We start from the raw sequence: 10,470 nt of genomic DNA, 5'->3' as shown, positions 1-10,470 counted from the left end.
GGCGCGGCCGGGCCGGGCCCTGAGGGCAGGAGGGCGCCGGGGGCGGCCGGGACGGGGGCGGCAGCGGCGAGGCCGCCGAGGGACGGTGCCGGGGCGCCGTGTCAGCCGGCCCCTGGTGGCGCGGGGCTCCCTCGCCGCGGGCGCGGGGGCGGCAGGTCGGGGCGGCCTCCGCGCAGGGTGGGCTCCTCTGCCGGGGAGCGGCGGGACGGGGTAAGGCGGCCGCGGCGGGTGACGGCCCAGTTAGGAGCCCGCGGGCCTGGACCAGGCCTGGGCCTGGGAAGGTGTCGAGTGAGGAGAGGCCTGGCGGGGAGACAGCGGGGCAGCCCCAGCGGAACCCGCTGAGGCGAGGCGGAGGGGCGCACCGGTGAGGCGAGGAGCCCCCGGTGAGGCGAGGAGCCCCCGGTGAGGCGAGGAGCCCCCGGTGAGGTGAGGTGCCGGCGGCAGGCAGGAGGGCAGGCGCCTGCCGGCGTGTTGGCCTGGACACCCCACACTGCGCTGCGGCCTCTCCTGATGCTCAGGTGCAAGGATGTAGGGACCGATGTTACGGAAATTTCCTTCCCTAGCCTATATCCATTAGTCTTTATAGTATGACAGTGTATTAACTTTGTTAATGTATACAGTAGTGCACTGGAATGCAATGAGGTAGTGGAATTTCACTGGAAACTTTGGTATTCTCGTGCTTAGGTAAAACAAACTAAAGGACAGCCTAGCCCTGGCAAGACTTTGCTTCTTGGAGGCTTAGCAGTGTCCATGAAGGATAAAGGATACCCCTGGACAACCCCTGAAACCTTCCCAGCATCATCGCTGTAGTATCTTGGTACCATCAGGAGATAAGTAACTCCAGCAAGACTGACTCCAGGTTCATCTGGATCAACAGACAAGTGGCAAGAGCGATGCTGAAATGTAGCTTTGCAAAGTTTTACCATGATTAGTACTGGTACTGTGGATGATGATGATTAGTCAAATCATGTTGCACCTGAACATCTGAAAGGTATAAGAACCCTGTGCCCCAATTTGGCTGGGTCACCTCATAAGCATGGATAAATATTTACCCTTGTAATTACATACTTTGCATCCTGATCTCTCCTCAGGTGGCACAGGCCAGTTGTAAATTTTCATTGACACTGAGGGGTGGTGCAGAGCAAGGCATCACTTTACCTGCTCTCCAGAGCGAGACTCGGGGGGGGCCCTCAGAAACCCAACTGTAGCCGTGATCACAACAAATTGAAATACTTCTGGAGGCTGACCAGAGGTGCAAGGCTGGGGAAAAGGGTGTTGAGAGGCAGAGTTATGAACAGTGATCCCTCCTAAGGCAAGGACCCTTTAGGAGTTCTGTCCCATCTGTGCAGCCATTCTGGCACCCCAGCCTCCAGTTTGACTTAGGAAAAGGGATCACACACAGGTACCCTGAGACAGCAATAGGCTAAGGCCCACTCAGTGATGCGCAGTACAGGCATGAAAAAGTTTGTTTCCATCTGACTCCAACCATAAGGGCACAGTTTGACCAGTGTGGAGGAGGACACTGAGAAGATTTTTATTTTGTGGGCCTCCACATGCACTGGGTCTCCTGCATTCTGAATCAGAGAGAATATTGACAGTGTACACCAGCAGGCCCAGCTTGTGGAACAACAACCCTACTGTCTCCTTCCAGAAGAGGCAGAGGAGTGGCTTGATAGCAGTGCAGTAGAATTGGTTGGGCAAGGGCAAACTTAATATAATTATCAAGTGAAGCTGATCAGCTAGGTCAATATACTTCTGAATGTGCCCAAGCACTTTCTAGCAGTGTGTAGCGTCCATAGGAGCCTCATATAATAGAGGTCAGAGCCAAACTCCTGCAGTTTTCCCATGGGGTAGCTGTCATCCGTGCCTATCAAATGTCTCTGCTGCAAGGCAAAGAACAGACTAGCACTAAGTGGAGCAAGTTGTGAATCTGCTGCCCAAGATGCTCCAACCTGGGACCACCTAGGTCTGGTCAGGAGGGATCCCCTTGCCTACAGGCTAGGTCAGTGAGGCGTCCCTGGTTGGGCAGGAAGACTGTGACAGCTCCCACTCTTGCACAGCAGGAGCCGCACATTATTGGCCTCAAACTTGACCCGGAAGGTGGGGAGCGACGGACCAAGGATGCTCTAGAAAGTGCAGTAAAACTTGATGTCAGCCCGTTGATCTCTGCAGTTGTCAGTACATGTATGCGGGAGGGATCCCAAGCTGAGACACAGTGAGAGGGAGTTGCACCTATGGGGATGTCTCTTGCCAGCAGGTCGAAGGAGGTGATCCTTCCCTTCTGCTCATCACTGGGGGGGCCACACCTGGAACGGCCCTCTTGTGCTGGGCTCCCCAGTACAAGGGAGACATGGAGCTATGGGACAGAGTTCAGTGAAGGGCCATGAAGATGATGAAGGGACATCTTTAATATGAGGAAGGGCTGAGAGGGCTGATGCTGTTCAGTCTGGAGAAGGCTCAGGGGGCTCTTGCTGATGTGTGTAAATATCTAATGTGAGAGAGTGAAGATGAGGGAGCCAGACTCCCCTCAGCAGTGCCTGCTGGCAGGACAAGAGGAATGGGCACACATAAAAAAACCCATGACATTCTTACCTAAACACAAGAAAATGCTTTTTTTTTTTTTACTGTGAGAGTGGTCAAACACTGGGACAAGTTGTCCAGAGAGTTTGTGGAGACAGTCAATCTTCAGAGACACTCAAAAGCCATCTGGACGTGGTCCTGGGCAACCCACTCAGGCTGATCCTGCTTGAGCAGCAGGTAGGGGCAAGGGAGATGATACCAAGAAGTTTCCTCCAACCTAAATGATTCTTGGGAACCATGGGGAGCCTGTTCTTACAGGTCTGGCAAGTGAACTCCAGAGAGCTATGTTTGCAGCCTTACTCCCTTCTGCATTAGCTCCAAATCCATCAACATTGCGTTAACCAAACCATCAAGGCACAGCTGTAATAGCGCTTCTGGGCCTGGCATCAGGGCACAGGCATTAATCAGGTTAATTAATCAGGTTTTCTCACAGTCCCAAAGATCCAGCAGGTGATCTGGTATAACCTTGGCAACCCAAAGAAAACAGGCTGGGGAAGAGCAGGGTCATTACACCCCTAAATACAGCTGAGTTCTGTAATTAGAGCAGGTGTATGTCCTGCAGGACACAACACCCTCCCTTCTGAAGGAAGAGGTGCACAAGGCTCCAGAGAAAACTCATCCTGCTGTCTGTACTGTTACCCCGCAGTGCTCCTGAGTTCTGGGCAGTACTGACACTTGTGCCAGTAGTCCCGTGCAGCAGCTGGCTCTCATCACAAGTGAGAGGTGTACAGGAGCTGTACATTTTCCTCTTTACCTAGTTTTGCTCCGCCTATAACTATAAATCTGGAATCCCTTATTGCACTCATTGTTCTCTGGTTATTATTCTGACACGAGCACATCTTGTGCTGAAATTGCTACAAAGTTTTATCCATTTCATTGTTGTCTCTACCTTCATATCGTATAGAATCAAAACATCTTTTCCATGCTGTGCTGTTTATCCCACATGGATCTGAAATCCTGCCCTATCTCCAACTTCACCTCTCCCAAATACTTTTCAGCTGGCTCCATCTGATAACATTAGGAAGTTTTCCACCAGTCTTTGTTATTTTATAGTTTCTGCTGGTTCCCGCTGCTGCTACTCAGCAATACTTACCTGCATCCATTTACATCTGCCATTCTTCCCAGCATTGCACAACATGAGCTCAGATGCTAGAGCTGAATTACCTTTCCCAAATGCAGTGTTCCTGCTTCTCTGTTCATACTCCCTCTTGCCCTCCCTGGTCCCCAGCACAATTAACAATTTCAGCAGAAGGCCGCCTGCTTGCATAAGCAGGGAGTTTCTTAGTGACCTAAAATGCAAGAGAGTAGACTCCCGACTGCTACACAGCTCCTCCCTCTTGCTTTAACAAGAACGCTTGAAGGGTGTTCCTTTATTACTGGAGGGATGCGATTTTTGCTACCGAGGCCAGTCATCTCAGTTCCATCCTTTCACAGAGGTCTTTCCTCACTGCTTTTCCGAGATGGAAGACCAGAAAAGATCTTCCAGAACCACTCCAATAATTTGCAATTTTATTTTTTTTTAACTTTTTTTTTCCCCTTCTGATTTCCAATACAGTGTTCCTGCTGATTAGCTCTGTGCAATACTCTCTGTAAGCTCACACAGCTTCTCTGTGTTATGTGGGGGCAAGACAGAAGAGGCACTCCTCCTCAGCGTGCATTTGCTGTCCAATCAGAGAGCGGTTAGTTTTTCTTCATCCACTAGACTTTTAATTTCTCAGGTACTACAGTCTACTCAAGGTTTAAAGTATTTTTCTTCAGTACAAGTTACCTAGACTAAACACAGTAATACATATAAAGCCTCACCAGTACTTGTCCAAATCCTTTCACCGGCACACTAAAGAGAAGGGAAGTGCAAAAATTAATATTGACTGAACTTGTATTTGCCCCTGGTATAGCAAGCAGTCCCTTGACTGTCTCCTAACACTTTTTTTCTCCTTGCAATGCAGTATGGTTGACTCTAATTCTACCAGAGTAAGCTCTGTTAATTCCTTTTAAAATAAAGCAGTCTGGCACAACACATGTTCCATAAAGCCACTTGTTTGGCTGCTTGCTCTGGGACTCCTCATTGCAGACAGACAGGTATTGCTGCAGAGGAATTCCCAGAATATGGGTTCCTTCCTTTTTAAAAAGGGGGAAGAATTCAAGGTAATTGGCCCCTCCTAGTCAAGCCACCAGAGATCTGCCACAGAGACAAGCAGCTGCTACAGACAGTCCCTGGAGATCAGCTTACTCATGTGAAGGACCATGATGGCTTATAGTGGAAGAACTTGGCGTGCAGGGGACCACTGCAGAGCACAGTCAGGCACGTTCACGTTAGGAAGGCTGTGATTCCAGTCTGACCTGTTATTTTTTTGTGATTCTGTTCTCCTTGAGTAAGCAAATGCAGGACCTGCACTTCTGGGTAAGGAGATAAGGCCCAAGTTTACTTTTGTAAAGGAAGATGAGATGGATTATAGCATAGGAAAAAAACGGGAGTAGAAAGACCAGAGTATAGAAGAGGGGAAGCCTGCTTAGAGGAGTTTGGGAAATGGAGGGAATGAGATGCCACAACAGTTCAAGTGAACAGCAGGCCTGAGCAAGGATGCAAGCGCATCCAAACGGGACAGAAATCTCACACAACCGTAGCCCCAACTGCATTAGTAACTTCCGAGTTGCAGCCCTTGCACTGTAACGGTAGAAAGGTACTTCATCGTACATCGCTGTTGCTGGGTTTGTTTTCTAATGTTTCAAGGAGTTAAATACATGGAAGTTGGAAGCTCGGAGCTGGCGCAAAGGAAACAGCAGGAGATCACAGCTGGGAACAGAGAAGCTGAGACTCCTTTTGGTAGCAATTAGACTTTGACTGCCTCACTCATCACTGTGAGCATTTGAAGCTGACTTGTATCAGCACTGCCATCAAAAGCCCGCTTCTCTCCCTCTCTCTCTTCCTGTGCTCACACACGTGTGGTTTTGTAGTAAGGACCAAATAATTCATCTGTGTTAAAATACTTCAAGCCCTTCTTCTCATGGTTTTCGCCTAACCCAGTTTATTCTGAAGGTAAGCACATCCCTACCTTTCAGAACCAGAGTAAACAGCAAATGTTTTGGGGAATACAAGGTTACAAAGCCCTCCAAGGAATCAAATATTTATTTAGAGTCAAAACACTCTCTTGGTATTTGGTATCTCTAATGTTAAGTGGAGACAGCATAGGTGCTGCTGAAATGCACAGAGCTTGCCACAGCAGTTCCGGGGACACACGCACCATGCAGAGCACTGTGTAACCTTCCACGAGACACAGTAAGAGTGGTGGTCACGAATCCTCCTTTTTAGCCAGTTCTTGAGATAGCACTTTAGTATCGGTCATCCATCTTATTTACACCAGCCTCAAGTACAACAGAACTTAGTTGTCTGTGGATTTTTCATCACTGACTTCTAATAAAGTAATGCCAACTGAATTTTCTTGGGTTTTTATGCGTGACCATTTCTAACTATTAAGCAGAATGACCCGTCAAATATATTAAAAACTAGCCTTTTCTGTAAGCTGGTATGGCCCCCCAGGAGAAATATAGACCTGCCACTGCCACAACAGAACAGGCACTGCTCCTCTGGGCGAGCTCGTCGCTGGCTGTCACTTCTCTCCTTTCTGGAGGAAGCTCCAGCAATCCACGGGAGCTGGCCAGGCCAGATCCCTCCCCAGCACCGAGCTGAATCCAGACTAATCCCTTACCTACTTCCTCCCCTGCAATCTTGAGACGTTTTCAAGGAAGAGCAACAGCTGCCTGTCCCACCCTCACCCCTCCAAACGCGCGTGGGCATCGCTAAAACCACGGGGGAACCCTGCTGGGGGGAGGCAGGAGCAGAAGGGCTCAAGGGCACCAGCTGTAAACTTTGGGGGGGAGGGAGGAGAACAGCTTTAGCACCTGACGGGGCCAGACAAGGGCAAGGTGGTTTCATTTAAGCCTCCCCTGCCCTCTGCCATAACCACGCTCAGATTCTTGACCAGACATGCTCAGACTTAACTGGAAGTTGAATTTCCCTCAAATAATTCACTGCAGCCAAGATGCAGAATTTGTGACGTACAGTGTCACATGGCTTTATCAGCACCATAAAAATCAAAGATCTTACAAGAAAAAAGACAGACAGACGGAAAGTAAGAAGTAAAACCAGTGAACTAACCTGCTGGCTCTGCTGAGCGCCCTGCCAGAAGCCAGCCCAGGTCTCTGTAACAGTATTTACAGTATTTTACTACCCACGAGAACACTGCAGGGCAGCCCACAGGCTTGGGGGAATCTCAGCACGCACAGCCAATAAACATGTTTTTTCCCATAAAATCCACACACTTGAAATCGGGGATTTAAAAAATGAAAGCGACATACCATGATTGTGAACTTGCACCTATGTTTTCTCAGGTATCTGCTGTTTGCAGTGAGAATCCTTTTTTAGGAAGTCAACATGATGGCGTTCCTTTACTGCAGAGCAAGATGCTTCTCCTGTATGAAAATGAGAAGCTGGAAATGTTGCGTCTTCACTGTACAACAAGTACTGGTAGTCCTTGGAAGGGAAAATGATAGCCTACTCGATGACATGAAAACAGAAACTAAAAACTCTTAACTTCAGACCTTTACCCTTTTGTGGCCTCCCCCCCCGATACCCACCAGTGCCAGGCAGATTGGATAAACAAGCCCAGAAGAAATCGGGATCAGGATGTGGATCCAAACTGTCTAGTCTGATGGTGTAACATCTGTCACCTTGCTGAGACAGCAGTGCATTTTGTGGACGATAAAGAAGTGGGGTTCAAAGACTGAAACACACTGTCAGTATCTGAAATGGGCAAGACGTTACTTCTATAACTAGAAATAGCCGATGGACCAGTGCAACACTGGTGTCTTTCAACAGAAATACAAATACAACCTGAGACCAGAGTATTAAAAATCCCAGTAGCTGCCTACTCAACAGGACCTACAAAATACTTCAGAGATGCAACGTGTAGAAGCTTGCCCTTTGTATATTGGTGGTGATTTACCATATGCACTAACTCTTACTTGTTAAGAGCAGAATACCTTTGAGGAGCTTCACACGTGACTGTTCCGTGGGACTGCAGAACTACGGTTGTCACAAAAATTATGCTTAATATGCAAATTTGTTTATACAACAATTGGCAGGATTAATTGTTTTAACAGTAAAGCTGAACACCGAAGAACTTTAATACACAGCTTAAACAGTAGGATTGTATAAGGGTAATTTTGTACCATTTTGTAGAGTTCTTTGGTGGCAAATTTGCAGCAGAGCTTATGTGAACAGCATACAAGGAACGCAAACTCATTCGAAGTCACAGTTTTAAAATGATCCAGAATTTGGGAGAAGGAAGGAGTAAGCCATGCTCCAAAGGGAGAGGCAAGGCTGCACCACTGTTTATTTTGTTAAGTCGTGCTACGCAGCAATTTATCTAGGAGTCTTAGACAAACTCTTACAAAGTTTTTATCTTTTACACAGAAAAGCTTCACCCATGCCAGGCAGAAACTCTTTTGTTCCTTAATTTCTGGACAACTTGTGGTCCCAGTTTTTTTGTTTTGTTTTGGTTTGTTTGGGGCTTTTTTTGTTTTTTGTTTTTTGTTTTTTTTTTTACATTAAAAAAATTAATTCACACATTCCATAATGTTGCTCACTGTGAACATAGCTTCCTACTGAGCAGAAAGTTATCAGTCATCAGTGCCAACTCCAAGAGGCAACAGCAGAAAAGAAACAATCTGAAGAAAGTTTAAGTACAATCAAACTTGAGAATTGGTCAAGTGTAAAAAGAAAAGGAAACCATGCTGAGGGAGTTAAAGAGAAACCTTGTCCAGCTGCAGGTTACAACATGGGCACAACAGAGCATGGGAAATGGGGGGGGGTAGCTCAGATCGGCAATCAGAGCAGTACCATTTGTGGCATTTCTAAAACCAGTGATGTCTCTATTCTCCAAGAGTCTCCAGTGTTCAATTAGAGGAAGGTCTAGTGAACGATGTGTAAATGAAGTCTAAAAGAATAAATGCAAAATTCTCTTGAAGGCTTTTCTTGTGTACATAGGTAAAACCATCACAGCGAACTATTATCCCACGTAAATTTCCACCTGACAGCTAAGAAACTGTCACCTAACCCAATGAAAATGGAATGCAAAAATTCTGTGTTTAAATACTTTCAGGCTTGCAAGGACATTGTAACTATTCCAGAACTACTACTACAAAAAAATAATCTGTAAGATTACATTATTTGCAACACACAACCTTAAATACCCCATTTACCAAAAGCTGCATCTACACCATAAAGCAGCCCCTTGGAATTCAAACCCGGTATTAATTTTTAAATTTTCCTCTGGTTTCTGGCTTACGCAAACATGTAGAGTAACACCTTTCAGACTTCGTATGAAAACAGAGCTGTCCTCACGTCACTCAAGACAACTTCAGGTCCTTGCACGGAGCAGACTTCCATCAGTGTGTGTTCATGGATGGGAGTGGCAGTCAGCATCAGACATGATGCAGTTGTCTGAGGAACATACAATTTTGTTACCTTCAAAGAGGAGTCAGCCTAAGGAGTCATCACAAAATTGTCTCCTACCTTTGAAGTCTGCAGATACTTGCTTTGGTGGAATCGGTTTCTCTTGGCTGTTCCCCATACATAAAGCTCTTCACTGGTCTCTTGTGGCTCAGCTAATTTATTACCACATTTAAGTATCAGTCTTGCATTTCATAATTTCCATTTTCCTGACTGTACTCGCAGCATTTTAAGTTGTAGGAAGCCATCAACCATATCAAAACTACTTTTTAAAAGGTGTGGTACATTTTTAGGACTACACAAAGCAGAAGCTTGCACACTGCCTTTGTCTCACCACTTCTCTGGTCTGTGGCATATATGTACTCTTTCTGTCTCGTTTCATTCCTGCATTCTCATCTGATTTTTCTCATTCCAAGTAAGTATTTTAAGTGCTTGAATTCTTCAATACTGTCATATCTGAAGCTGTGATTATCTAGTGAAAATAAAGCTGTTTGACCAGAAACTGAAGGCTCAAAACCTCAATGTATTTACTATTCATGCTGATCAATTTTCTTTCTTTAGGCACTGAAGGGGACGGACTGCTTTGTGGGATACTCAAAAAACCCCAGTACCGTACTGGTACCTCTCTAGGCACATTACCTTAAGCTGACATCACATAGAATCACAGAATCATTTAGGTTCAGAAAGATCATCATGCCCAGCTGTAAATTTTTATTAAGTTTACAGTTAACCCCTCTTCCTGTTCTGAGATCCTGAAAGATTCAAGTATGTCTGAACATGACACAAACTTGACATTAAAAGGTAAACTTTTTTTTTTTTTTAAAAAAAAGACAAAAATTACGTTGGAACACACTTCCATCTACTTCAGGTGTCCGACCTTTTGACCCTAACTTCCATTTTTAAAAGCTAGTGAGAAGATTCATGCACCATACACTTTTCATAACAAGAAGCTTACAGTTTACAGAAAGGAAACAACAGGAAAAGATACGCAATAAACTATACTTCTCCTGCTTGGTGTACAACATTTAATTTAACTCTTTATTTTAAGAATGCCCCAAAAAGTTTTGCAAATGTAGTATGAAGATGGCATTTCTGCCTAGTTTTGGTCATAACGCAGTTCCCCACATTTTTTTTAATTGCCTTCTTCATTCCTGCACCCAGCCAATATTCAGAGTTATGTTTAAACATTTCCCCAAGTTTTCTCCATTTCCATTCCACTGCTACTTTTCAGATCGCAGTATAAAACCCAAAACACTACAACAAAACCCATGCCCTCAATCAAGAAGCTGCGATTGCTACTTGCTCATTAACATCCTCACAGAGACTGGGAAACAGCACTCACAGGGCAAACAGATTCTGGCCCTCACGACATATCCAGA

At 46.0% G+C, this 10,470-nt stretch overlaps 1 long non-coding RNA gene across 1 annotated transcript; it reads left to right on the top strand.

Annotated features, from left to right (window-relative positions):
• Positions 1-114: 114 nt before the first annotated feature.
• On the top strand, positions 115-9,905 carry LOC308061149. The gene is made up of 2 exons (XR_013927084.1): positions 115-388; positions 427-9,905. It is a non-coding gene; the product is annotated as an uncharacterized lncRNA (long non-coding RNA).
• Positions 9,906-10,470: the final 565 nt, after the last annotated feature.

Source organism: Falco punctatus (genome assembly GCF_963210335.1).
Source record: "Falco punctatus genome assembly, chromosome: 3".
Lineage (NCBI taxonomy): Eukaryota > Metazoa > Chordata > Aves > Falconiformes > Falconidae > Falco > Falco punctatus.
Note: the sequence above shows the minus strand (reverse complement) of the source record. Positions and strands in the feature narration are given on the sequence as shown.